At 45.2% G+C, this 7288-nt stretch overlaps 1 non-coding gene across 1 annotated transcript; it reads right to left on the reverse strand.

Annotated features, from left to right (window-relative positions):
* Nucleotides 1-1639: 1639 nt before the first annotated feature.
* trnan-guu (transfer RNA asparagine (anticodon GUU)) lies at nt 1640-1713 on the reverse strand. Its single transcript has one exon. It is a non-coding gene; the product is annotated as a tRNA-Asn (tRNA).
* Between the last annotated feature and the right edge of the window lie 5575 nt (nt 1714-7288).

The following is a 7288-nucleotide window of genomic DNA, read 5'->3' on the forward strand; positions in this document are numbered from 1 at the left end:
ACATGCTTCCTGCATCTAGTTTGTCTAGTCCTGTTAGAATTTTATAAGTTTCAATGAGACCCCCTCTCATTCTTCTTAACTCTAGCGAATATAAGCCTAATCAACCCAATCTCCCCTCATACGTCTTTCCTGCCATCCCAGGTATCTGTCTAGTGAATCGTTGCTGCACTCTCCATGGCAAGAACATCCTTTCTCAGATAAGGCGACCAAAATGGCACACAATACTCAAGGTTTTTCTCTCTGTCTCTTAGAAAAGCACAGACGGAAATAGATTTCAAGTGGATGCCTACCCGCAACTGGTGCTGTGGTTTCCTGAACACGTCTTTTGTATTCTCACCTGAAAAATGTCATTTTGTACCAAAAGTTTGCCTGGCGTGGAAGTAATCTGAATTTCACAAAATACACTTCCTTGCCTGCTGCACAATGCCTGCTGTTTCAAAGTCATCAGGAAATGACTAGAACTTTCTATCAACATTTGGAACAAGACACTTTACATGTTGCCTACATTTAACTGCAGCTCACAGTGTCAGAACAGTCACAGTTATCAATAGTCTTCCATGTATCTTCTTTCCCACTACATCTCCCTAACAAACTTAGCTGATCAGAGCACAGCTATCAATCAATTTATTGCCAGTGAGAAAAATGCAACATTTCAAACTTAGCAACGTGTGCAAGACTGGAATCAGAGAGTGCCTGGGCAGTGATAACTAAACCTGAGCATTAAGATATTCATTAGGCCTGAGCCCTTCCTGTATTGCTCAGTAGCCCACTGAGTGAGGAACTGAGAGACAACAGGCCGGGCATGGAGCCTGGGCATTTTCAGTTCTGTGTGGGGCTCAGCACCATACCTGCTGCTGAAGATTTAACTTGACATCATTTCAGCTTGGCTCAAGATCAGTGAGTCAAAACAGGACAGAAGGAGGCCATTCGGCCCATCGAGTCCGTGCCAGCTCTCTGTCGAGCAACCCAGTCAGTCCCATTCCCCGCTCTCTCCCCGTAGCCCTGCAAGTTTATTTCCCTCTAGTGCCTATCCAGTCACCCCTTGAAAACATTGAGTGTCTCCGGTTCCATCAGGTTGGGGCGGAAACATTTTGTAAAATATTCCCCATTAAAAATGAATTAACATGAAAAAGTTAATTAGTTTTGTGGTTAAATATGAATAAAATAAAATCTCTTAAAACACGTATATTTGCTCTGTGCAATTCTGGGCCATCAGCAGCAGTATAATTGTATTCAACCACAATCTCGTCGGGCATATCACTCCACCATTACCCTCAAGCCAGGGGACCAAACCTGGCTCAGTGAGATGTGTAGAAGAGCAGGCCAGGAGCGGCACCAGGCGCACCTAAAAATGAGACCATTCCGAACTGGTGAAACTGGATATGGAACCAAGGCGGGCCAATGCAGCTCAGATACAGATTATCCAGGATCTAATTGAGTGAAGGAACAGGGCTGAGGGGCTGAATGGGCTCCTCATGTTCCGATTAGTCTGTCACCATTAAGAAAATGTTACGGAATAGCTTTCTCGGATCCCAGTGGATGATCTCATACTCACCGACATTGTACCCAGTGCTACAGTTTAACCCACGATCTTGCAGCCAAAATACACATTTTGAAAACCTGGAAAAAGTTAATGTACCGTCCTTGGGTGGGCTTGAACCACCAACCTTTCGGTTAACAGCCGAACGCGCTAACCAATTGCGCCACAGGGACTGGCTGAACGATTGATTACAACATATACTAAAGCCAGAGATTACCGAGATAAAACCTCAGGTCACAGAGAGCAAGATAGCAACTGTCCAGACTCTGTTTACTTGTGCAAATTAAAAAATGTAACCTTCATTGTCGGAGGGACTGAGGTTGTCATTTCAATGTTTTCAGCTGATTTCACAGGCGATCCCCAGCTCTGAATCCCCCAGCAGAGAATTCAAGGAGAGTTTGATATAAATGAGATTCAACATTAGTATCCGAACATTACTCTTGATTCGGGACTCTGATCTCTCTCCAGCATGTCGCTGCTGAAGATTGAATTTGATATAATTTCACCTTGTCTCGTGATCAGAGCGGCTCAGTGAGACTTCGGCCGTCTCTCCCTTCACAACCCATCAGTGCGGAGAAAAGAACAAGGAATTTTACACATGTGTTCTGCTCTGTAACTTTATTTGAACATTTCAGTGCATTTCACGCTGTGTACAACACGGTGAGGTCCCCCGTGCTGTGTTAGCTTTGTATCTTTATCAACACTCCAGCTTTACATTAACACAACCTGAGCTCCGAGACCTGGTCGGGTCACATTGCCCGAAGTGAGGAATGAGCGAGAGGGGCAATTCCTCCCGGGGTTAGAAAATCCTCCGAAAGAATGACAGAATATTTAATTTGCTGTGAAGCCGAAATAGCTCAGTTGGGAGAGCGTTTTAAATGTCCCTGTTTCGATCCCGTGTTTCGGCAGGTTTTAATTATATTCACCTCCTTCACTATAAGAGGAGCGAATCAGGAGCAATTTTCAATTCTCGCACGGGCGTCTCCCAAAGGAAATGGGAGTGAAAACCACATTTTACTCATGAGATCCTGCTCCAACCGCTCGCTGCAGGTTCGAATCTAGTCGGGGTCTCGCCGACTGTTTTTATTCCGGGACTGAGGGAGGGGCTGTTCAGCGGTGGTGCGATAATCATTTTTAGAATGAGGTTTGTTAGATTAAAGAGCTCTTTTACAGTTACTTTCGATTTACACACTGCCTAGTTGTATATAGGAACAATGTTTAAGCGATGTGGTGTGTTCAAAGTTTGTGCAGTAAATTGGTCAGCCAGTGTCAGCCTGAAAGACAACCTCGCAGCCTGGGTTTGAGCCTGCCCACGAGCGCATTGTGGCCGGTTAGCTCAGTTGGTGAGAGCGTGGTGCTAATAACGCCAAGGTCGCAGGTCCGATCCCTGTACGGGCCATCGGAATATTTTCATAATTTTACGCTTTTCTCGCACATTTCAAATACAAACTTTATAAGGAAGCCGATGCACACTGAATCTCACGGGGGATTTATTTGGATTAACATCCATTGCACCTTTGCCACCGGGGCTGAGAAACACATCTTTCTATTTATTTGTCATTCTGAGTTTGCTGATGAACGTTGATGGGATGTGGGAGTCGCTGGCTAGGCCTGCATTTAGTGCCCATCCCTAATTGCCCTTGAGAAGGTGGTGGTGAGCCGCCTTCTTGAACTGCTGCAGTCCATATGGTGTAAGTACACCCACAATGCTGTTAGGAAGGGAGTTCCAGGATTTTGGCCCAGCGACAGTGAAGGAATGGCGAAACAGGTCCAAGTCAGGATGGTGTGTGGCTTGGAGGGGAACTTGTAGGTGGTGATGTTCCCATGCATCTGCTGCCCTTGTCCTTCTAAGTGGTAGAGGTCGCGGGTTTGGAAGGTGCTGTTGAAGGAGCTTTGGTGAGTTGCTGCAGTGCATCTTGTAGATGGTACACACTGCAGCCACAGTGTGCTGGTGATGGAGGGAGTGAATGTTGAAGGTAGTGGATGGAGTGCCAATCAAGCGGGCTGCTTTATCCTGAATGGTGTCGAGCTTCTTGAGTGTTGTTGGTGCTGCACTCATCCAGGCAAGTGGAGAGTATTCCATCACACTCCTGATTTGTGCCTTGTAGATGGTGGAAAGGCTTTGGGGAGTCAGGAGGTGAGATACTCGCTGCAGAATTCGTAGCCTCTGGCCTGCTCTTGTAACCACAGTATTTATATGGCTGGTCCAGTTCAGTTTCTGATCAATGGTAACCCCAGGATGTTGATAGTGGGGGATTCAGCGATGGTAATGCCATTGAATGTCAAGGGGAGATGGTTAGAGTCTCGCTTGTTGGAGATGGTCATTGCCTGGCACTTGTGTGGTGCGAATGTTACTTGCCACTTGTCAGCCCAAGTCTGAATGTTGTCCAGGTCTTGCTGCATATGGACACGGACTGCGTCAGCATCTGACGAGTCTTGAATGGCGCTGAACAGTGTGCAATCATCAGCGAACATCCCCACTTCTGACCTTATGATGGAGGGAAGGTCATTGTTAAAACAGCTGAAATGCGAGGAGCATTTGTAATAAGGTGGATGAATTGGCTGCGCAAATAGAGGTAAACGAACATGATTTGGTTGGGATTACGGAAACGTGGCTCAAGGATGGCCAAGACTGGGAAATCAACATCCAGGGGTATTCGATATTCAGGAAAGATAGGCAAAAAGGAAAGGGAGGTGGGGCAGCATTACTGGTTAAAGAAGGGATTAATACAATTGCAATGAAGGACATTAGCTCTGATGATGTGGAATCTGTATGGGTATAATTGAGAAATACTAAGGGGAAAAAACATTTGTGGGAGTGGTATATAGACCTCCCAACAGTAAGACAGAGGTTGGGGATGGCATTAAAAGGGAAATTAAAGAAGCGTGCAATAAGGGCACAGTAGTCATCATGGGTGACTTTAATCTACATATAGATTGGGCCAACCAAATTAGTAACAATACTGTGGAGGAGGAATTCCTGGAGTGTTTACAGGATGGTTTCATGGACCAATATATCGAGGAACCAACCAGAGATCAGGTCATCTTAGACTGGGTATTAAGTAACGAGAAAGGATTAATTAGCAATCTTGTTGTACGAGGCCGCTTGGGTCTGAGCGATCATAATATGATCGAATTCTTCATTAAGATGGAGAATGAAGTAATTGACTCAGAGACTAGGGTCCTCAATTTAAATAAAAGAAACTACGATGGTCTGAGGAGCGAGTTGGGTAGGATTAATTGGGGAATAGCACTCAAAGGTTTGACGGTGGATAGGCAATGGCAAACATTCAAAGACCGAATGGATGAGCTACAGAATTTGTTCATCACAGTTTGGCATAAAAATAAAACAAAAAAGGTGACTCAACCGTGGCTAACAATGAACATTAGCGATAGCATAAGATCCAAGGAGACAACATATAAATTGGCCAGAAAAAGCAACAATCTTGAGGTTTGGGAGAAGTTTAGGATTCAACAAAGGAGGACAAAGGGATTAATTAAGAAAGGGAAAATAGAATATGAGAGTAAGCTATCAGGGAACATAAAAACTGACTGTCAAAGCTTTTATAGATATGTGAAGAGAAAAAGATTGGTGAAGTCAAGCGTAGGTCCCTTACAGTCAGAATCAGGGGAATTTATAATGGGAAACAAAGAAATGGCGGGCCAACTAAATTCATACTTTGGTTCTGTCTTCACAAAGGAGGACACAAATAACCTCCCTGAGATGCCGGGGATCATAGGGCCTGATGAAAGGGTGGAACTGAAAGAAATCAGTATTTGTAGGCAAATGGTGTTAGGAAAATTGATGGGACTGAAGGCCGATAAATCCCCAGGGCCTGATAATCTACATCCCAGGGTACTTGAGGAAGTGGCCCTGGAAATTATAGATGCATTGCTGATCATCTTCCAGAAATCGATAGATTCTGGAACAGTACCCATGGATTGGAGGGTAGCTAATTTTACCCAGCTATTCAAAAAAGGTGGTAGAGAAAATGCGGGGAATTATAGACCGGTAGGCCTGACATCGGTAGTGGGGAAAATGCTAGAATCTATTATCAAAGATGTAATAGCAGAGCACTTGGTAAGCAGTGACAGGGTCGGACAAAGTCAACATGGATTTACAAAAGGTAAATCATGCTTGACTAATCTACTGGAGCTTTTTGAGGATGTAACTGTTAAAATAGATAAGGGAGAACCAGTGGATGTGGTGTATTTGGACTTTCAGAAGACTTTCGATAAGGTCCCACATAAGAGATTAGCGTACAAAACTAAGGCACATGGGATTGGGGTAAAGGTATTGACTTGGATAGAGAATTGGTTGACGGACAGAAAGCAAAGACTTGGAATAAATGGGTTGTTTTCCAAGTGGCAGGCAGTGACTAGTGGGGTACCGCAAGGATCGGTCCGAGGAAACCAGCTGTTCACAATATATATTAATGATCTGGACGAGGGAATTGGATGTAGTATCTCCAAATTTGCAGATGACACAAAGCTGGGTGGGAGGGTAAGCTGTGAGGAGGATGTCGTGAAACTCCAGTACGATTTGGACAGATTGGGTGATTGGGCAGAAACATGGCAAATGCACTATAATGTGGATAAATGTGAGGTTATCCACTTTGGAAGCAAAAACAGGAAGGCAGATTATTATTTGAATGGCAATGGATTGGGAGAAGGGGAAGTGCAAAGAAACCTGGGTGTTCTTGTGCACCAGTCGCTGAAGGTAAGCATGCAGGTGCAGCAGGCGGTTAAGAAGGCAAATGGTATGTTGGCCTTTGTAGCAAGAGGGTTCGAGTACAGGAACAAGGATGTCTTGCTACAGTTGTACAGGGCCTTGGTGAGACCACACCTTGAGTATTGTGTGCAGTTTTGGTCGCCTTACCTGAGGAAGGACGTTCTTGCCATGGAAGGAGCGCAGCGAAGATTCACCAGGCAGATACCTGGGATGGCAGGAATGACGTATGAGGAGAGATTGTGTCGATTGGGATTATACTCACTGGAGTTCAGAAGATTGAGAGGGGATCTCATCGAAACCTATAAAATTCTGTCAGGCCTGGACAGACTAGATGCAGGAAGGATGTTTATGATGGCCGGGGAGTCCAGAACAAGGGGTCATAGTCTAAGGATAAGGGGTAAGCCATTTAGGACTGAAATGAGGAGGAATTTCTTCACCCAGAGAGTGGTGAACCTATGGAATTCTCTGCCACAGAGGGCGGTGGAGGCCAGTTCATTAAATATATTCAAAAAAGGGTTGGATACATTTCTTAAGGCTAAAGGGATCAAGGGATATGGGGAGAAGGCAGGGACAGGGTACTGAATTTGAATGATCATCCATGATCTCATTGAATGGCGGAGGAGGCTCGAAGGGCCGAATGGCCCACTCCTGCTCCTATCTTATATGTTTGTATGTTTCTATGGATGGGCCTAGGACACTGCCCTGAGGAACTCCTGCAGTGATGTCATGTGATTGAGATGAATGAGCTCCAACAACCACGGCCAACTTCCTTTGTGCTAGGTATGATCCCAACCAATGGAGAGTTTTCCCCTTGATTCCCATTAACTTCAGTTTTGCAAGGGCTCCTTGATGCCACACTCGATCAAATGCTGCCTTGATGTCAAGGGCATTCACTCTCACCTCACCACTTGAGTTCAGCTCTTTTGTCCATGTTTGGACCAAGGCTGTAATGAGGTCAGGAGCTGAGTGAACCTGGCGGAACCCAAACTGGGCGTCAGTTCGTAGGTTATTGCTGA

This window comes from Somniosus microcephalus, unplaced genomic scaffold (genome assembly GCF_052327205.1).
Source record: "Somniosus microcephalus isolate GS21.2 unplaced genomic scaffold, FLI_Smic_1.0 unresolved_chr4, whole genome shotgun sequence".
In the NCBI taxonomy this organism is placed as follows: domain Eukaryota; kingdom Metazoa; phylum Chordata; class Chondrichthyes; order Squaliformes; family Somniosidae; genus Somniosus; species Somniosus microcephalus.